This window comes from Nannospalax galili, unplaced genomic scaffold, assembly GCF_000622305.1.
Source record: "Nannospalax galili isolate Female #2095 unplaced genomic scaffold, S.galili_v1.0 scaffold470, whole genome shotgun sequence".
Classification (NCBI taxonomy): Eukaryota; Metazoa; Chordata; class Mammalia; order Rodentia; family Spalacidae; genus Nannospalax; species Nannospalax galili.
In genome coordinates this window covers 153,620-176,899 of record NW_008327352.1, presented here as the reverse complement: position 1 = coordinate 176,899, position 23,280 = coordinate 153,620, and the positions used below count along the sequence as shown (strand labels likewise).

Genomic DNA, 23,280 nt, shown 5'->3' with positions numbered 1-23,280 from the left:
TTCAGAAGGAGGAATGTTGGAGGGGGGGAGTGGACATGGATTTAATCAAAACACCTTATATGCATGTATGAAATTCTCAATAAAGTTTTTGTAAAAAAAATGATAGAGCTTTTATGAAATTGTGTAAACCTGTTTTTGATGTATATATGTTTAGAAGTATAATATCCTCTTGGTGGTTTTTTTCTTCAGTGAGTATAGAAAGAGTTCTTCTCAATCTCTTCTGACTTCTTTAGTTTTGAACTCTCATTTGTCTGATATTATATACCTACATGTTTAATTTTTAGTTCCATTTGTTTGGAATACCTTTTTATATCCTTTCACCCTAAGGTGGTGTCTATCATTGATGGGGAGGTGAGTTTCTTGGAGGAAGAAAAAAATGTAGTCTGTTTTATAATCCAGTGAGCCTGACTGTGTCTTTTTATTGTGGAATAGACAACATTAATATTAAGAATTATTGTTGAACAATATTTGTTGTTTATTGTTATTTTGTTGTTTTGTGGTGTTTTCTTTGCCATCTTTTGATTTACTTTTCTGAGATTATTTATTAGTCCCTATGCCCTCTTAGATGTATCCCCTCTTCAGACTGAAGTTTTCCTTCCACTGTCCTCTGTAATGCTCTCTTAGTGGTCATAAATTCTTAAATACGTTTTTATCATGGACATTTTTCTTTAGCCTTCATTTATGACTGACAGTTTTGCTGGGTGTAGGTACCTGGCCTGGCATCCGTAATCTTTCAGAACTTGTATAACATTGGTCCAAGCACTCCTAGATTTCAGTATCTCTTCTGAAAAATCAGATCTTATTCTCTGGGTCTGCATTTATGTGTGACTTGATCTTTCCTTCTTGCAGTTCTCATTCTTTCATTGTGCCATACATTTAATAGTTTTGACTGTTATATAATGTGGAGAACTTCTTCTCTAGTCTTATCTATTTGGTGTTCTGTATGCCCCTTACAATTTGATAACGATCTCTTTCTTTAGATTTGGAAAATATTTCTTTTTGATATTGTTGTGACTGTTTTCTGTGTCTTTGATTTGGGTTTCTTTTCCTTCTTCCATACCTGTGATTTGGTCTTTTGATATTGTCTCAGAGTTCCTGCATTTTTGTTCATAGGTTCTTTCATTGTCTTTTGTATCACCCAAGTTGTTTTATCAGAGAATATTATTATAGGAATATTAATTTTTTATGGAGACATATTGTCTCGGTTATTTATGCTTCCTATGTTTTTGTAATCAGACCCAGGCATCTGGAGTTATGTCCTTGGTTTGCCTTTTGGTATGATATCTGTACCACTTATTTTGACTAGGCATTTGGCTATCTATTTGTTGTTCATTCAACTTGACTGGCTTTGCATTATTTGGGTGGTACTTCAGTTTCAGTCTTGGAACCTCTCAGTTTTGATGCATAAATGAGGTATCATAAATAGTACTAACTCATCTAGGAAAAGGTATAGCTTCTGACCATTAGAACAAACTATCTGTGGAGCCACTATGCCCTTGCTGAGGAACACAAGCACTGAAGCACAGGTCCTCAGATGGTCGCAGCTTGGGGTCTTGTTGTGTGGGGTTGTACTGTTATCTGTGGAGTATGAGCATGTCTCCGCACATAGTACCCAGATGGCTGTGGCTCATGGTGGCAAGGATGGGACAGTGCTACCTGTGAAATGTGTGCATGGCGTGTAAGCTATTTTCACATGGCAGGCACTTGAGGCCCTGGAAGGTAAGACAGTGTTAGCTGTGGAAAGCATACATTACTCTGCATACTCTCATGAAGTGGTACTACCTTTTGTCTGTGGAGGTTGGGTTGGGTGGTGTGTCCTGTGGAGGGCCTAAGCATTTATTATGCCACAGAGTAAGTGTTCCAGGATGAGCTGACTCTAGTATACACTGGATTTAAACTAGTGATACTACTACCACATGATACTACAAGTCTTCATGACCAGATCCACACTTGATTTTTGTAATAATTCCTCTATTCTGGATTTACTGGATTTTTTCTTAAATTTTTTCTTATTTTGTGCATAAATCAAATATGGATTCACTTTTACATACCATCAGTTTTCACTGTTTTTATTGATCTCCTTTTTGTCTCAATCATATCATGACAAATTAATAACCCTCACTGGATTTGAAATTGTTTTTTCTCCTTGTAAAAGTGGTGGTACATGGGTACAGATTCATAACTATCACACCTCACAGGACACTTGCATCTTCTATGCTTCTAGAATTAACAGGGTAAACTCTGGACATGTTTTACATTAAATATTCTTTGATAAGAAAAGATAATTGGGCTGGTGAGTTGGCTCAGGGGTTAATGGCACTGGCTGCTCTTGCAGAGGACCTGGGTTCATTTCCCAGCACCCACATGGTGGCTAACAACTCTCTGTAACACCAGTTCCAGGGGAATCGGAAGTTCTTTTGTGAACTCCTCCAGCATTGCATGACATGGGTGCACTCACACACACACACACACACACACACACACAGAGAGAGAGAGAGAGAGAGAGAGAGAGAGAGAGAGAGAATACACTCATGTGCATAAATAAAATAAATTTTTAAAAAGGAAAAAAGATAATTGTTGTACATAACTTCCAAGTTTCCTCTTTCTGACATGTGGCTGTCTTAATTCAATTTCTTTTTCTCTTTCATTTAGGTCCTTTCTTTCTAAATCCCATGTCAAGAATGGAAGTCCTTGACTTCCTCTGACTGATATTTCTCACTTCTAAGTTTATTGACATTTATGACACACATTTATCCCTCAGCTCCTTTGAAGAAACCCTCAAGTTTATGGGCAAGAAGAGGCCAAAACTGAGGAGTTATAGTTCTAGATCATCTAGTCAGTCACTGGAAAAGGAATATTGAAATAGTTGCTTGGTTTCCTAGGTCTAATATTATATTTTATTTAATCAATATGGTTTTAGGCAATTTTTTAAATGTTTGCAATACATATGAACCATACTTGCAGCAGCCCAACTTCCTACCATTTCTGTGAACCCATCTTATTGCAATTAATCTCTTCCTTTAATTAATGTCTCTTCATTTTGTTTTAAAACTCAGATTAAGCAGGACACCCTCTGTGACAATGCAATTGAAGCTATTCATTAGAGACTTCTATTCTCATCAGTGAATGTTCACATAAAAAAGGGATTCCGAGTTCCCACTTTCCTTTGCATCTCTGGGCAGCCCATCCCCACAGCTTCCTGGAGCCAGCAGCTTTCCTGGGTAAGTTTGGTTGCTGTACCCACTGTGCCTTGACTCCCCCCAGCCTCATTCACCCTCCCAGCACCCCCACACCATCTCTCCTCCTAGCAGGAGGATTGGGACATTTCCTATCTTGGCACCCCAGACCCCTGGACTGAATTCTTGGCCTAAACTCCCCTCTACTTCCTGATACTTTGCATCCAAACCAACCCAATTCCTCCCTCTAATCCTCACCTCCCTTTGCATCTCTGGGTGGCCCAGCCCCACAGCTTCCTGAAGCCAGTAGCTTTCCTGGGTAAGTTTGGCTGCATCCACTGTGCCTTGACTCCTCCAGCCTCATTCACCCTCCCAGATCCCTCACCCTATCTCTCCTCCTAGCAGGGGCACTGGCCCATTTCTTGTCATGGCACCCCAGACTTGTGGACTAACCTCTTAGCTCAGAATCCCCACTGCTTCCTGATCCTTTGCATGCAGACCAACCCAATTCCTCCCTGTAGTCCCCAGGATCCCTTGGGCCTCTTCTCACCCCCACCTCCCTTTGCATCAGTGGGCATCACAGCCACCAGCTTCCTGGGGCCAGCATCTTTCCTGGACCTTGCTCCCAGGCCAGCCCAGCCCTCAAATTGCTGAGGCCAGCATCTTTCCTGGAGGGATCCAGACATTAGAAGAAAGCCTGAGAGCATCTGATCCTCATCAAACTTGGGATTCTGTGAGAACTCCTGAGCAGCAAGATGAAAGCAATTTGGCCACTCCAATATGAAATCAAAAGAAACAACCTGAAGTTTAGACCAACCAGCTTTTCAAGCTCAACAAGTAAACTACAAAGGCACATAAAGTTTACAAAGGAAGCAGACCAGAACTCATGAAAGGAAAGCTTGAGTCTCACACAAGAACGAGAAACTACAAAAGAAATACACATGTCAAAGTCAAAGCGAAAAAATAATAACATGAAAAATCAAAATAGTATATCCTCACCAAGTTTGAACAGTCCTCTAGAAGAGTACAATGAGAACCCCCTAGAGATAACACAGGACATGGAATGCAAAAGAACAATTATAAACTTGATAAAATAATTCAGTGAGCTTAAGATCACACACAAAAAAATCAAAGTACTGAAAGAAGATAGGGATAAACTTCTAAATGAATTCAGAAAAGAGTTAGAAATATTGAAGAATGCTGAGACTGAAATGAAGAAGGAAGTGAAACACCCAGTAAACCAATTAGAAACAACAGGAGAAAGCCTCACCAATAGGATGAATGAAATGGAAAACAGAATATCAAGACTGGACGATAAAGTGGAAAAATTAGATTACTCAAGCAAAGATTATGAAAAATTTAAGATAACACAGAATGGAATATGCAGCAATTATGTGTCACCATTCAAAGACCAAACTTACAAATCAGACACATAGAAGAAGGAGAAGAATCACACGATAATGGTATAGACCAGATCTTTGACAGGATTGCAGAAGAAAATTTCCCTAAATTAAAGAAAGACATGCCAACACAAATACAAAAAGCATGTAGAACACCAAATAGACAGGTCCAGGAAAGAAACTCTGCACAGCACATCATAGTAAAAACACTAAACATACAAAACAAAGAGAGAATACTAACAGTTTCAAAAGAAAAACAAGTCACATATAAAGGAAACCCATTAGAATTACACCTGACTTTCCAGTGTAAATTATGAAAGCAGAAGAGCCTGGACCAAAGCATCCCCAGTTCTCAATGACCACAGATGCCACCCCAGATTACTTTACCCAACCAAAATGTCTGTTCTAGCCGAAGGGGAAAGAAAAATCTTCCATGATATAAATAGGCTGAAAGAATTCATGTCCACATTGCCAGACCTCCAGAGAGTTCTTGATGTAATACAAAGAGCTGAAGAAAGGAACGACTATACCCAAGGGGTTATGGAAAGAAACTCAATGAAGGTATAACTGGAAATACACAGCTACCCCAAGAATGTCAGCAGAAATAGAAATGACAGGAGTCAATACAGATTTTTCATTAATAATTTTAAATATCAATGGACTGAACTCCACAGTCAAAAGACACAAAAGAGATGAATGGATTAAGAAACAAAACCAAATTTTTGTTGTCTACAAGAAACTCATTTCACTTTCAAGGACAGGCACTACCTTAAGGTGAAAGGATGGAAAACAATATGCCAAGGAAATGGTACTAAGAAAAAATCAGGTGTTGCAATTCTAATATCTGAAAAATAGACTTTAGAATAAAACTAGTCAGAAGAGATAGAGAGGGCACTTAATTTTGATCAAAGGAACAACTGACAAAGAAGATATTGTAATCATGAACCTATATTCACCAAACTCTGGTGCACCCAACTTCATAAAAACTAGAGAACTTTAAGATCTAGGTTAATACCAACTCATTAATAGTTGGGGACTTCACTACCTCATTGTCTCCATTAGATAATTCAGCAAATAAGAGAATTAACAAAGACATCTGAATTAAACAATACTATATATCAAATGGGCCTAACAGACATCTACCAAATATTCCACACAACCACCAAAAAATATACTTTCTATTTAGAGCCCCATGGAACTTTCTCCAAAATTGGCCATGTACTGGGGCACAAAAAAAACCTCAACAAATACAAAAAAATTGAAATAATTCCATACATTCTATCAGACCACAATTAAATAAAGCTTAAAATCAACACCAGAAGAAACCCTAATAACTACATCGAACACATGGAGATTAAACAACACACTTCTGAATGATGAATTGATCAAAGGATAAATTAGGAAAGAAATAAAAGTATTCCTGGAACTAAATGAAAAGAACACTACAAGACAACAAAACCTCTGTGACACATTGAAAGCTGTCCTTAGAGAGAAGTTTATAGCTCTAAGTGCCTACCTCAAGAAATCGGAAAGAACACAAGTAAAGGACTTAACATTGCAACTCAAGACACCAGGAAAGCAACAACAATTGAAATCCAAACCCGGCAGACAAGAAGAAATAACAAAAATCAGAGTAGAAATTAATTAAAGAGAAACAAAGAAAACAATACAAAGAATCAACGAATCTAAGAGCTGGTTCTTTGAAAAGATAAACAAGATTGACAGACTGCTGGCCCAGTTAACCAAAACAAAGGAAGAGTATCTCCAAATCAATAAAATCAGAGATGAAAGGGAAAACATCACAATAGACACCAAAAAGATCAGGAACATTATAAGGGAATACTTTAAAAACCTATATGCTACTGAATTTCAAAACCTAAAAGAAGTGGATGTGTATCTAAAAGCATGGGAACCACCAAAGCTAAACCAGGTAGAGATCAACAGCTTAAACAGACCCATAACACATAAGGAAATTGAAACAGTAATACAAAACCTTCCAACATATAAAAACCCAGCACCAGATGGGTTTACAGCAGAATCCTACCAGACATTTAAAGAAGATCTACATCCAAGAATAATTTATTCAAAAAGATAGAAATGGAGGGAGAATTCAAAATTCCTTCTATGAAGCCAGCATCACTTTAATACCAAAGCCAGGTAACGATACAACCAAAAAAGAAAACTATAGACCCATATCCTTAATGAACATGCACTTAAAAATTTTCCAGAAAGTACTAGCAAAACACATACAGACACACAATAAAAAGATTATCAACCATGATCAAGTCAGCCTTATTCCAGAGATGCAGAGATGTTTCAATATACAAAAGTCAATAAACATCATAAATTTTATAAATGGACTCACAGACAAGAACCACATGGTCATCTCAATAGACCTAAGAAGGCCTTTGACAAAATTCAACATGCATTTATGTTCAAAGTCCTAGAAGGAATTGGACAGGATGGAACATACCTAAACATAATTAAAGATGTATACAACAAACCCACAGCCAACATCATTTTAAATGGAGAAAACCTGGAAGCAGTCCCATTAAAATCAGTAACCAGACAAGGCTGTCCACTGTCTCCACTCCTTTTTAACATAGATCTTGAATCTCTTGCAAGAACAATAAGACAAGAGAAGGAAATTAAATAAGTAATAATTGGAAGAGATCAAATTATCCATTTTTTGCAGATGATATGATATTATATCTAAGAGATGCCAAAAATTCCACCAGAAAAATCCTAGAAATTATTAACACATTCAGTAAAGTGACAGATTGCAAAATTAATCTACAAGAGTCTGTAGCCTTTCTATATACCAATAACAAGCAATCAGAGGAAGAGTACATGGAAACACTCCCTTTCATAATAGCTTCACAAATAAAATAAAATAAAACAAAATAAAGTATCTTGGAATAAATATGACTAAAGACATTAAAGAACTCTACAATGAAAATTTTGAATATTTAAAGAAAGAGATTGAGGAGGACGCCAGAAGATGGAAGGACCTCCCATATTCATGGATTGGAAGAAATAATATTGTGAAAATGACCATCCTACCAAAGCCATTTATAGATTCAATGCAATGCCAATCAAAAGCTCCATGACATTCTTCATAGAATTGGAAAAGACCATTGTAAGATTCACATGGAAGCACAAAAGACCTCGGATAGCCAAAGCAATGCTGAGCACTAAGAAAAATGCTAGGGGGATTACTATGCCAGATTTTAAACTGTATTACAGAGCTATAGTCATAAAAACAATATGGAACTGGAATAAAAATAGACCCGTGGATAAATGGACCAAAACTGAAGACCCACATATGAGTACATGCAATTTCAGCCACCTGATATTTGACAAAGGGGCCAAGAAATTCACTGGAGGAAAGACAGCACATTCAGCAAATGGTGCTGTCAAAACTGGGTGCCTACTTGTAGAAGAATGAAAATAAACTCCTATCTTTCACCTTGCACAAAAGTTAACTTCAAATGGATCAAACACTTCAATGTGAAGCCTGAAACTCTGAAACTGTTAGACGAAAACAATGGCAATAACTTAAAAGATATAGGTGTAGGAAATTATTTTCTAAACCGGACATCAATTGCTGAGAAAACAAGGTCAAGAATCAACAAATGGAACCTCATTAAACTAAGACGCTTCTGTACATCAAAAGAAGCAACCAAGGCAGTGAAGAGAAAACCCACAGAATTGGAGAAAATCATCATCAGTAACACATCTGACAGAAGTTTAACATCTAGAATATATAACAAACTCAAAATACAAAGATTCAAGAAAGGAAGTAACCCAATTAAAAGATGGGGTAAGGAGCTGAACAGGGAGTTCTCAAAAGAAGAAATAAAGATGGCTAAGAAGCATCTTAAAAGTGTCCAATATCATTAGTAGGGAAATGCAAAGTAAAACCACTTTAAGATTTCATTTTACCCCAATAAGATAGGCTAAGATCAAGATAACAAATGATACCAGATGGTGGAGAGGACGTGGGGAAAGGGGAACACTCATCCACTGCTGATGGGATTGCAAACTTGTTCAACCCCCATGGAAAGCAGTGTGGAGAAGTCTTGAAAAACTAAAATTAAACCTACCATTTGACCCAGTAATACCACCCCTTGGCATACACCCAAAGAACTCATCCTACTTCAGAGACACTTGTACATCCGTGTTTTTTGATGCTCTTTTCTCAGTAAGTAAGAGATGGAAGCAACCTAAGTGTCCCTCAACTGACGAGTGGATAATGAAACTGTGGTTCATTTATACAATGCGGTTTTACTTAGCAATAAAGAATGATGAAATCATGAAATTTACAGGTAAATGGATGGAACTAGAAACTGTTATATTGTGAAGTAACACAGACTCAGAAAAGGAAAAAAAGTGTATGTTCTCCCTCATATGTAGATCCTAGCATCAAATTCTTATAAGTGAGTATGTGTCCAGACATAAATACAGGAACCAGGATAATGAAAAGGAATGAGGGAGGTAAAGGAAAAGAAAGAATCTGAATGAGAAGAACAGTAGGGAACAGGCATTAATGATGGATATATGGGTAAAAATGGGGTTATTTTAAGGGGAGGGGAAGGGAGGGTTATACAAGGAAATGTGGTTAAAGGGAAAGAAGGAGCTCAAGAGAGGTGGGACCATAGGAGAAGGGTATTATTAAAGGAGAAATGGAAAAATGGGGGCACTTTAAATGTGGAAAACAAGATGGAACGTTTAGACAGTGTGAGAGATAAATAATGCCTTACTCATTTTTAAAAAATCAGAGGGTACCATATTAATCGAACAATCTACTAACAAATTATACATGCAATTAACTCAAGGTATATAATACATGTCTAGGCAAGGTTTGTCTGAGAACGTTTTGTCTGTGCCCAAGCTTTATCTACATAGCACATGGTAATTAAAAGTACCAGACTGGTGGAATTAAACTTCTTTGATGTCTAAAAGCCATACTTTGAGGCCTATATTAATTTGGTCAGAGGGTCATAAAAGACAGTTTTTGCTCCTTGCCCTCCTAGGTCAACTAAGCTCCAAGGGACTATGAGCATCTCTCAGAATGTCCTGTAACTGTGGTGAGTCACAGTTGACCTCTTGATCAAGGAGGCCATAGAGACCCCAACAAATAGACTTGAACCAGTGTCCAGTCTACAAAGAGGAGGGTCAATACAGAGGAAACATTTCCTCCATGCTTCCAAGTGAAGCCAGCCATGGTCGAGCAGGCCTTTAACTTGTCTTCACATAGATGGAACTGGTAAAAAAAAAAAAAAAGAAAGAAAACAAAACAACAACAACAACAACAACCAAAAAAAACAGAGCCAGGGGCTTCTCCAAAGTCCATGTGACCCCTGAAGAACAGATCCTAAAACTACCTTAACAGTAAAAAAAGATTAAAGTGAGCAGTATAATTTCTTAAGAGTCCATGTGTGTAGCTAGAAGCTGCATATCAAGAAACAATGCCAGACAGGAGATACCTTCCTTTGAGTTGTTGGTCAGGGTGGCCCGAGAGACTTCTAGACAGTAACCCAGCATATAACTGGGAAAATGAACAGCAGACCCCAATCTTATCCAAAGGAATTTTGGCAACTGATTGCAGCTAGATGAAGAAGAGATGATCTTCCTAAGACAAAGCATTTTAGACAGGATGACTAGATTCAGAGGATGAACAAGCACTGGAGAATGGCTGGGGTCACCGACATCACAGTGTATATAGGCTACAGTGGTGGTGGGGGGAGACTATTGGAGTGTGTCATTTGGGATGTTGGTATAAAGATGAATAATATTTTGGGGGATGTTCTGTATGAAATACACACAAAAAATCAACAAATAAAAAGTTATATTTGAGGATGAAGCTTGATGATTTTATGTCCATGCTCAGGTGCCAAGGATCTCAGAAAGTAACTGACTGTGACTAGTAATAATTAGATACATAGAGATTAGAGATGCATTTGCAAACATCTAAGTGTTAGTAACATTAAAAAGTGAGTTTTTCTGTGTGAAGCAGTATATTTTTAAATGAAGTGGAGATCTTTTTAAAAGGTCAAAACTTTATTCAATTTTATATCTTATAGGGTTCATACTGAGTTTTATATTGTGTTAATTCAACTGTGAGCCTAAAAATTACAGTCAATTTTGAAAAAGATGCATCTTTTCTCTGGAAATTGTTATTGAATATGTTAATGCTGTAATGAAATGCTTCTTCTAATCATGTGGTTGTTAAATAATTTTAAAAACAATGATAATGAACAATAAAGCCACTCAAACTTACTAGGATATTTCCCTTGTGGCAAAGTTGAATGGGACATATTTTCTAAAGCTGTAGTTCTTGTAATATGTAAACAAGTAAAATAATTACATGAAAAAGGGATCCCACTATTAACTCGAGTCTATCAATAGCCAGTAGCTCAGATCTAAAGCATAGGACCCCAAGAGCCTTAACTGATTGCTAATAAGATTGATGTCCTCTGAGCCCAGAGCAGGTAACTTCACTTTTTATGTATTTTATTGAGATTTTTTACATTTCATATAATAGATCTTAACCAAATTTAGACTCCCTCCCAAATCCACATCCTCCAAGGTTTTCCACTGGATTGCATGTATTCTAATATATATATTAAGACCTATCTGGTTAGTCATTTGTACCAAGATGTCCCTTGGTGCAAGTTCAACCACTGGAGTCTAGTCAAGTCATGTAGAGTCACTCCCATAAAGAAAATCTACTCTTTCTCACCCCACAGTAATCAGTTGCCAATAGTTCCTCAGCTAGGATTGGGGCCTATATTTCCCCAGTTCTATGCTGAATTTTTGTCTGATTGAGTTTGCATAGGTATTCTTCATGCTGTCACCATTTCTGTAAGTTCATATGAGCAAGTTCCAAGAGGCCTGAAAGCTTCTGTTTCCTTAAATTCTTCCACCAACACTGACTCTTAGAGACTTCCCCCCCATCCCAGTGAGCCATGGATGGGTGAAGTTTAATATAGGAATCCTATCAAAGAATACACACTCTGTAGTCTCTTCTTCTCTACACTTTGGAAAGTTGTGGTTTTCTGTGTGCTTTGCACTCTGTTGTATGAGGAAGCTTATCTGGTGAGGACTGAAGGATGTTTTACTATTCTCTCTACCCTTTGTTCCAATTTGCTCCATGAGTCTCAAGTGTAGAGATTCCACTGTAGATATGTCATTTAGGGATGGGCATCTCTCAAACATATAGTCTCTGTGTGTGACCAGTTGTGGAACTCTATAATATTATAGTCTCCATCTGTTGCAAAAAGAAGTTTCTTTCATGAGTGGCATACTTGTCTTTAAACACAAAGACCCATGTTTAGCATGTAGTAAGAAACTTCATATGTCTAGAGATGTGCCAGAGATAAGATTTTCTCTAGGGTCTATGACGTCTCCAGCCATGGATATCTGACTATGTTTATAGTGCCACCTATGAGTTCCCTCCCACTGAGAGGGCTTTAACTCCAACTAAGCAGCTGTTGATGACACCTTAGATAAGAGTGCCACTGCTGCCCCAATAAAGATAGTTTGCTGTGCCAGGCAGTGTGATTATTAGGCTTTAGAACTGGGAGGGACCATTGATTGATTTTCTCCTTTAGCAGCTTGCAGAGTATCCTCTAGATCTATGAAAGCTAGTCTTCAGGTAAGAGACTTCCAGGTCAGTTTCATTGATCAGAGTCCTGGGTCTGAAATATATCCTGTCTTCATCAATAGGGTCTTACCTTTGAGTTCTTAGAGGCAATCAAAAACTATGGCTGTAGCCTGTGTTATTTTAAGAATATCTTGAGCAACACTGACCACAACTACAAGGGAGGTTTCTCCTGTCTGGAGCAGTGATTCTTGTTACATAGCCTTCCAGTATACACATAAACTCATGTTCAGATATTGCATGTGCATTTTTCTTTTCTTTTCTTTTTTGTTCTTTCTGAGATAGGGTCTCCCTATAGTGCGGCTGAACTGAAAATCAATATGTAGACCAGACTGGCCTTGAACTCAGAGATCTGCATGCCTCTGCCTTCTGAGTGGTTGGATTAAAGTTGTACACCACCACACAGGGTTCTGTATGTGAATTTTTCAAGGGGTGGCGATGGTTGAGTTAAGACATTTCCCTCTGGCTTTACATCACCTAAGCTTTATTTATTTCTCCTCTCTCTTTCTCTCTCTGTCTAACCTTCCTCCTCCCTCCCCAGTTAAAGTACCCCAATTTTCCCCATTTCCCCCTTAATAATACTTGTCTCCTATTATCCCACCTCTTGAGTTCATTCTTCTCCTTTACCCCCACAGTTCCTTATACTTTCTTCCCTTTTCCCATTTTCCCCATTCCCCTCTTGGTGACATCTCTTCCCTACTATCCCCCCAATCTCAGGCTTTCTTTCCCTTTACCTCCACAGTGTCTTTCCATTTTATTGGCTCTTTCTGTTACATCAGGATATATACTCACATATAAGGTGGTAAGAACCAGAGATGAGAAAAAACATATGTCACTTCTTTTTTGAGTTTGTGTTACTTCATTTAGTACATCAGTTTCTAGTTCCACCCATTTACCTGCAACTTTTATGATTCTGTGTTTCCTTACCATTAAGAAGAATTCCATTGTTTAAATACACCATATTTTCAATTGAGGAACATTAACGTTGTTTCCATTTCTTAGCTATTTTGAAAAGAGCAGCAACAAAAATGAATGTGAAAGTATGTCTACAGTAGGAGGATGTGGAGAATGGGGAACACTCACTCACTGTTGGTGGAATTGCAAACTCATGCAACCCTTATGGAAATCAGTGTGGACTCATAGAACTAAAACTGAATCTACCATATGATCCAGTTATACCATTCCTTGACATATACCCAAAGTAAGGTCACTTTTTATATATTAATGATTATAATGGCTGCCAGTTCTAGAGGATAGCATTTCATGTCCTTCATCCTATCTTCCAGATCTTAAATACATTCTGCTTCTTTTTCCTCAGTCTTCCTGAGCATTAGAGGGTGTACATAAATGTCTTATTTGGGGTGGGGGGCTCATCCCACTTTGTACTCATTCTCTTTGGGACTGGTGAAAAGACAATTTCATTTGTCTCATAGAAGCAATAGGATTGTCTAGGGTTTTATTAAGAATCTTGTTTATTAGACCCTAATCTAAGCCTGTTGAAAATGAACTCCAGAGGGATGCATCAACAGTACCATCATTTTCATGATTTCCAAAGTCTTCTCATATTTTTAATATTTGTAAATCATTACTCTAGAAAACATTCTGTGTTGTAAATCAAAATAAATACTAAAACCCTTTATTTTTTTTCTCTATACTTCCATCCTTAGTCTCACATATCTTCATCTTCTTTGAGTTTTCTTTTTCAGCCCAAGAATACTCATTCATCTTTTGTGACATTGTGTCAAGTGCTAAGAATTAAGTAAAATGAACTGAAATGAAATAATATAACTGTTCTTTCAGAATCATTTAATACTTTTAAACAAAAATAAATTAAAAGGTAAATCATAAAATAGGTCTCCACTAAGTTAATAGGTATGCTATCATTAGAAGGAAAAAACCTGCAAGGGAAGAAGCAGAAAGTATAGGTGATAAGGCACATTTGAAGATGGGAGCAATATACTGCCCACAGAAGACACAATGGCATGCAAGATTATATCAGTATCATACTTTGAGGATAAACAGCCCTATAGAACTTGAATTTTATCCTCCTTTGAGATACCTTGTTGTCTGTAAAATCAGAAATCATTTGGGATATCTTTAGTCTCACTGTGTGTTAAGGCTCTATAACTTATTTTTAATTGCATTTATACTCTGTATGTCTGTATGTGTGTATGTATGTATGTATGTATGTATGTATGTATGTATGTGTGTTTGTAAGGAAAGCAGTGGTGGAATGTGGCCACCTGATGAATGACATATAGAAACCCAAGTGTCTTCCAATACACTTTGAACAGTGGAAGTCTTATACTAGAAGGAAACTATAGGCATTGTCTTTGTATTATCATGGTGAAGACATCATCAATGATAAGTTTAAACTACCTCCCAAACAGCCCAAACAACTGACATATAAATATGTCAGTTCTATAGATAATGGTATGGAATATCCTGGATGATGTTTTCACCTCATTGTCTCTCAATTGGCTGGTTCCTCTAATGGGCGGGGCCTGACACGAGTGGGTAGTAAGAAGGGAAGCAGGAAGCCATCTTGGGATGGAATCCAGGAGCTGCCGGTAGAGTGTGATGGTGTAGGAAACTTGCAGCTAGCACAGCAACTCAAAGACAGAATGGACTGACTCCTGTGAACCCGGGGCGAGATCGCTGGCCCCAGAGGAATGAGCGAATGCTAGCAGGGACTATGGAAGTGGCATGGTCTGATAAGGCAGGCTCTGAGTCCCCATGGCATGGGGCTAGGCAGTGGGTACCCATTCCTTTGTAAGTTAATAAATACACATAAAATATATGTTTTGTCTGATCATGCAGGAGACCCAGAGAGAATTCAGGCCACAGAACTGGCATAGTTTGACAAGATATGACAAAACTGAGAATGAGTTTTAGAAGAGCACTAATGGCAGGGCTGATGTGGTTTTTTCAATGGGTTACTAAAAAGAGGCCAGCCACTCAAAAGCGGGGGCCACAGCTATGTTGTAAATGTGGGGATATGTGGTGGGTATGGGAAGACTTGTTAAAAGTTACCCAAAGGTTAGAAAAATTTTTACCTTCTCTAAACTCAAAGGAAAGAGAGTGGCCACTTTGCATCATAAAAGATATGCCCCAGTAAGGAGAACCTGAAAAGGCTGTACTGGAACACTCAGTTGCAGAGTTGGAGACAGAAAAAAGGTGGGACACTTTGACTTGTGTAAAGTCCAAGGACTCAGAGAAAAAGATAATAGTTAAAAAGAAAAAAGAAAAAGCTAACTGTACTATAGCTAGGAAATATTTCATGCTAGAACAGTTAAAATTAGGAAAAACTTACAAGCAAGCAAGCAGAGAGCTCCTGGCCATGCAGCTTGTGAGAGTATGGGACATGGGAGCAAATGACGTCAGTCTAAGTCCTTCAGAAGAGTCACAGCTGACTTATATAACCACCCATCTGTCCTTAAGATATAGGCTGTTCAACCTAAGCCAACACAGGGGGGAAAAGTCCTTAATGGGATGGCTGGTGAAGGCATTAAAGATAAATGGCTGTCACCAAGGGAGACTAACATGATTAGCAGGGGTTGCAGGACTATAAAGGAGGGGTAGGCATTACTGAGAGAACAAGGTATGAGAAAAGCAATATATGATGTCCAGTTCACTGGGCCAGATAAGACAGTGTTCACCAGAGATATGAAGGGAAGCTTAATTCAACTGGGACCTTGAGAATGGTATGGGATTTTATTGGTTTTACTAAGCCCTTTGATGGCACAGGATCTTTGTAAAGTGAGAGAGGCTTTGGCAAATCTAAATGATTCTTACCAGCATGTAAAACGTGTCTGAAATAACAGAACACCCTATAAGAGCTATAAAAAAGACCAGACAGAGGAAATGGCCCACTTGGGTTACCTGAAGACAAATGTGGCAAGACTTATGTCAAACCCAAATCCCCATAGAAAAAATTGATAGAAAACCAAATTTGGTACTAAGGCATTTCTGGAAGGATTTAAAACCAGAAGAACAGTTTACAAAGGACATTTGAAGGATAACAACTGTTCAAGGGGTGGTTAAGAATCCCAACAATTAAATAAGATGAATTTCTCTTCTGATAAAGGCTATACTAGGGATGGAAGCAGGTTTTCCCACCAAGTTCTCACCCAGCAACCTGGTATGGTCAATGGGAAGATGACAGATGTGGCTGGAGTCAGGAGGCAGACCCAGAGCCTGTCTGACTCACGGAACCAACAAGTGTAGGGGGAACAGGCAAGGCCCCCTGCCTCCTTAGCCCAGTGCAGGATCAGGCAACAGGAGCCAACACCTGTAAATGTATCAAGAATAAAAGACTCCAAAGGGATAATTAAAAATGGTAATGAGCTAAGCAAATTAATGCCTCATACCCATGCTATGGTACCTAACAAGGATCTATGGAGAAAACAGTTAATATGAATGGACAAAACCTTTCCAAGCCTTATGAGACCTTGTCTATGAGTGATTTAATATTTAATGTTAATGTTCCTTTGAGTTTTTTACAGATGTGAAACCCATTTGAAAGGTACCTGAAGAAGCAAAGGTCAGCTATAGACAATTGTTAAGAAAATCTACAGTACCAGGGATGGGTTGCCCCCCTATGAGCTGTTGGTCAGAGAGAGACACTTCAGGTCCTCTGATTCACCAAGGATATTGCTATTAATATTGGTTGTACACTAGAAAGGTCGGTAAGGCCATGTTGCTGAGGACACTGCGTGTTGTGAGCGCAGGAGAGGAAGAAGAGATGGAACTGAGACTAAACCAAAACTCCATGCCACTGGATGGATGATGTTCATATTGCCAGGAGGCTCTATACAGCAGGTTGGGGAAGAAAGGATCCCCTATAATTCTACTCAACGATGGACCCCACATGCTGCACACTACATACATGCCAAGCAATACCTGCAAGTGCAGTAATGGCTTGATCACATATGTACAACTGACAAATTTCTAATTGATTAAGGCCTGCTCCTAGGGGTGGAACACACATCTGGTGCTGTAGACCAGGCCAATGCCTTTTGTCGAGAAAGGCTACAGGCCCTAGTGGAGAAGTCATCATATTGTTTAATGAGTATAGTACACCTACTGGGATATCGTCTAAGCATTTGTATTTGCATTCATGTTTGTTTAAATGTGTCTACTTCCTTCCATTTATCTTTATAGTAGGAAAAAACACCACTGAGATAGATCAGTGGACATGGCCTAAAGATGACTAATGGGGAAGCCCAAGAAGCCACTATCTTGCCATGATACAAGAGAGATCACCCTACATCTATCAACCCCCTCCAAGGCTTAGGGACTTTAGCAGAAGATTGATGGAAAGATTTAAGAGCAGAGGAAAGTGGTGGAATGTCTCCCAATTGGCTGGTTCCTCCAATGGGCAGGGCCTGACACAAGCAGGAAGTAGGAAGGGAAATTGGGAGCCATCTTGGGATGGAAGCCAGGAGCCACTGATAGAGCATGATGGTGTAGGAAACTCACAGCCAGCACAGCAACTCAAAGACAGAATGGACTGGCTCTTGTGGACCCCAGAGGGGGTCATAGCAGGGACTATGAGCATGGCACTGTCTGATAAGGTGGGCTCTAAGTCGTGGCGGCTCAGGGCTAGGCACTGGGTACTCATTCCTTTGTAAGTTAATAAATACACATAAAATATATTATATGCTTTGTCTGATCACGCAGGAGACCCGGAGAAAATTCAGGCCACACTCAGGGAAACATATAAAGTAACCGTTTCACAGGAAATAAATACCTACCTCTTTGCATCATCGTTGCATGAATACTATTTGCAATTACAGTAGACTCAACTCAACTCTACAATAGGTAGAAAGATTCCTCTAGATGGAAATATAGCTTAATTTGGCTTAAATATATTCCTAGTCAGTTCACCTGCAACTGTGAGACTGTACCTCAGCAAAATTTCTTAAACTAATATCATGATTCAGACTCATCTTCTCTGGAATCCAAGAAAACAAATTGTGCATAAAGAATTTGAATCATGTCAGAAAATCACAGAAGTAGACATAAAAATGAGATTTTTAACACAATTACAATATAGTTGGTGCTTAAGTTATCATTTTAGAATAATATATTGAGAGGAGAGGAATAGGCATTCTGACTCACTGGAAATTATCTTTAGTTATTTACTCTAGAAATTCATGTCCAAATCTATGAAACAGAGTAGAAATAGAAGTCATTCTACCAAAGAGCTTCCTCAAGGCTTCCTTCAAGTCCCTGTTCCTCAGACTGTAGAAAGGGGTTCAGCATCTGGGGGACCACGTAATACATCACTGAAGAATCTGCAGTCTTTTTGGATGAGTGCACAACTGGGCTAATATATATCCAAATACTTGTCCTATAGAACAAGGACACACTGACAGATGAGACCCACAGATGGAAAGGGCTTTGTACTTTTCTTCTGATGATTGCATGTGGAAAACAGTAAGAAAAAAAAGTGCATTAAAGCAAATTTGGAATGAGAAGTGACCAAGACAGAAAACTGACAGGTTAAGCTTCCAACATGTAGCTTTGAGGCCCATGTTCCAGAACGTGGAAAGAATGGTTGCTAGGTCTGGCTAGCCTAAGAATGCTCTGTTCTGTACATAAGGCATGACCACTGCCTCATAAAAGCATGTTTTTCTCTGAGTTAAACATTATACTATTTCCTTAAAATTATTTATGACTGAAGTTCTCATACTCTATACCATGTACTCACTTCTGTAGTCTGAAGTAAGCTGCTTCCTAGCCTTATAAAATCCCCATCAATAAAGCACTCGGGATCAGAATCCCGAAGTTTGTCCCAACATTGGCTACTACACTATGTTGTGTTATTGGATCTCCTTCCTCCTTCTCATCAGCCTCTTCCGTTCTGTATTCTCGAGACAGAAGATACAATGTGAGAATAAGAAAAGATTATCCCGTAGAGAGGAATACCAACAAATATGAAGGATAAAATGTATATAAGGATGTTATCAATCAAGGTGTCAGAACAGTCAAATTTAAAAATCTGAGGAAGTTCACAGAAGTTTGGGATTTCTAGATATGTGCAGTAGAACAATGTCAGCACCATCAGACTGTGCATCAGTGAATCCATAACAGTAATGAGCAGAGACAATAGAATCAGTAGGTCACATAATGACTGTGTGCCTCATGGGGTGACAAATAGCCATGTAGTGGTCAAAGGCCATTACTGCAAGCAGTTTTCTCTGCCTCCAAAAATTAAGACACAGCTGATCTGGGTGAGACAGCCTCTGTAAGTGAGTCTGTGACTATTTTCTTGGATGTTCACTAGCGTCTTTGGAATTATGCTTGTGCTTAAACAGATGTAATTTAAGCACAGGTTGGAGAGGAATAAGTATATAAGGGTTTGGAAATGTGAGTCAGAGCTGTCAGTGAGAATTATTAGCAGGTTTCCCAAGATGGTTATCAAGTAGATGGAAAGGAACAAGCCTACCAGAACAGGCTGCAGTGTTGGGTTATCTGTCAGTCCAACAAGAAGGAATTCTGGAAAAGCAGTACAGTTGCTATTCTCCATGTTGTTGATGAATATGATAGGAATGATGATAGGCTGAAAAGATAGTAAAAGTTTGTGCCAGAAAGAGCAACAACACTTAGAAAGGCATTAGAATGTCATCACTGCAAACACTAATCTTTGGAATTGAAGCTATAGGTTCTGGATAGCTTTGTCAACCTGACACACCTGGGTTAAGGGAGCCTCAGTTGGAGAATTTCCTTCATTGAACTGGCCTGTGGCCCTGTCTGGGGGGTGTTTTACTGATTGTTAAGACATATGGGATAGCCCAGTCCACTGTGGGTGGTGCCACCCCTGAACAGGTTATCTTGTGTTTTATAAGAAAGCAGGCTGAGCATGGGCCAAAGGAACAAGCCAATAAGCAACATTCCTCCATGGCCTGTGCTCCAGCTCCTGCTTCCAGATTTTTGCCCTGTGTTCCTACCTTGGGCTCCCTGATGAACTGTGACCCTGGAGATGTAAGCCAAATAAACCCTTTCTTCCCTAACTTGGTATTGGTCAGAGTGTTTTGTCACAGTGATAGAGAAACAAATTAGAACACTGTGAAACTGACAAAAATGTTATACAGCATGCAGTCTAGAGCCCTTTATATGGCCAAGCTAACAAGGAATATGATACACAACCGTCTCCAACTCTACACAGAAAATGTAAATAAAATTTTAATATTGTCTTTATATTTGAGGGGAGAACATTTACACCCTAAAGAACATGAACTCACTCCATTTCATGAACACATGAAATTAGGTGGGAGGTAGTAAGAGGTGGTGCAGGTGGGGGATCTAAATCCTATCATTATACAGTATGAAAATTGCAAAAATTCAATTACTTTTTTATGTGTGACAGATTGTTGAAAGGACTGGCATTAGGGACTTGTTCCTCATCGTCTTTGGCATGTCATCTTGTCACTGCTTTATAGAATGAAATTCTAGTAATAGAATTGAAACATTGTCAAAGTGTTAGCTAAAGGAGTTGGTACTATCTGGTTGGCTTCAAGAGGAGTCAAGATCAGCATCACACATGGATCTTAATGGAGGAAGATATGTACTTGGGAAATTGTGCATCCTTCACAAATGAAAACCAACTGAATTGTTGAACTCTGGGTCCTGAAAGATTATCACCTCAGCAGATGTGTCGAGAGGAATCATCACAGAGTTATTTCTAGTCAGCATATCCCTGGGAAATCAATATCCAGAACTCCTCATTAAATGAGGATTTTCTTTACATTTTGATCTCAGGAGAGCACATCTCCAGAAACCATGGCTATAGGAGGGTGGGGTTCATGTTGTCTCACTTTATGATTCCAAGATAAGTGCCCAATATTCAAGCATTTCATTTCCAATTCCTTCCATGTTGTGTGCCATGAACATATACCACATGAACTTTTTCTATAAATTTATAACCTTACATTTTGAGTATATGTTTATTTCATGATATCAAGTCTGAATTAACTGTAGGTTTACAAAATACATACAAAGTATATGTCTCCAAAAACTGAATAGTTTACATATTTTTTTACAATGCCAAAACTCTGTCCCTTCTCAAATTTCATTAATTTTTCCATTATTTTTATTGCGGTTTCAGTATTGTCCATAGAAGATTAAAATCTACAATACTTAAATATGGATTACTGCAAAAAGACAGAGATGTTACTTCTTCCTGAAATATTTGTTAATAACATCTCCAGTTTCAACATAATACTTTTAATGTCCATTTTCCTTCACAACAGTGACAGTTAAGTTAAAGGATTTTTATTCATTTTAAATGGAAATTCTAATATAATTACAAAATCAATCGAATCAAGAGTATCTGATTGGAATTTAACCTTAATTGCATAGTTTTAACTAGTACTCTATGGCGGCACTCATTTTTTAAAAATATATTAATGATGTAGACATTGCTCAGATTTGAAGGGTGCGTAGTGCTCTTCCAGATAACTGTAACTCAATTCCCAAAAATCATTTTGGGAATTTCATAATTGTCTGTCACTCCAGTTCCTGGGGTGTCTGAAATCTCTGGATTCCATGTGCACCTGCACTCACATACACATACCCAAACCCAAACACACATATACATACATAATATGTCTTCTAGGCTTGATAGGGAAGCTGTGCCATTAATTCTACACAGTAGAGTAGCATAACAAGATATACATAATGACAAAACCAGTTAACATGCCAATATGGATGGGGAAAATTTCACAGGATCACACCTCAAGATGAAAAGCTACAGACAATTCATACTGAGAGAGGCTAAATGAGTTTTCTCTAGGTACTCGCTCCCTAGTAGGTTATCTAATTTCAAGTAGTCAGCCCTAAATACACCACTAAATTGACTCAATGCATGATACATATATATGTATAATTATAGGTAAATGTATGTATATGTAACAGTACTAATATTAATACAAATAAGAATGCTAATAACAGTACTGATGTATGAAATTTTCAAACATAAAAATATGTTAAAATTAAATTAAAAATAATTAAATACATTTAATAATATCTGTATTTTCATGTTATCAATTTATTATTCATGTTTAACTTCTTAATCTATCATTCTTATACTATTTGATAACAAACCTATATTAACTGTATGTTTTAAGAGATTATACTGTGATATTTGAATATAGTTTTATAATATACACTGATCAAATCCAGTCCTTCTGTCTCTTCCCAATTTCTGGTAGTTGGCTTTCTACATTGAGGATGGCTTCTTTTTTATAACTTACACTCTGAAGAGGAACATGTTTTATTTGTCTACTTGCATCTGATATATTTCACTTAATGTGATATCCTGATGTTTCCTCCATTTTGTTAGAAAGAACAGCATCTCACTCCATTTTGTGGTTGAATACTATCCCATTGTGTGTATATACTTCATATTATTTATTTATCTTTGATTGTCTCCCAAGATTTCATATCTTAGCTATTGTGAATAGTCGTGCAATAAATACAAGTGTTCATGAATCTTCTTGGATTGCTGACTTCATTTACTTTTATTATATTCCCAGAAGTGGGATAGCTGGATCATATTGTAGTTCAAATTTCAGCTTTGTTACAAATATCTATATCATTCTCCATAAGGGGCATTTCAATTTACATTCCTACTGACGGTATTTCAGAGGTCCTTTTTCTTTACATCTTCATTAGCACCCACTACTTCTGTTTGGTTTTCATTTTTAGTGTATTTATGCTCGTGCTGGGCATCAAATATAGGGCTTTTGAATGTCAAGCAAACACCAAGATCCTTCTGAAGACCCCTGTATAGATGTGGGGAACTTGGTAAGAAACCCCAAATTGTGACTGATGACTGCTGAGAAGAGGAGATTCAGCCTCGTTTAAGGATGAGACTCTTAGTAGGTTGACCAGGCTCCAATGGATAACCCACATAGATAGGCATTTGGGAACAAAAATTAGACTCATAGGCATATACGTGTATCTACCTCTCTCTCTCTCTCTCTCTCTCTCTCTCTCTCTCTCTCTCTCTCTCTCGAAAATTTTATGAGGG

General features: G+C 38.1%; 1 pseudogene; it reads right to left on the bottom strand.

Moving 5' to 3' along the window:
• Positions 1–18,385: 18,385 nt before the first annotated feature.
• Positions 18,386–19,776, bottom strand: LOC108490536 (annotated as a pseudogene).
• Positions 19,777–23,280: the final 3,504 nt, after the last annotated feature.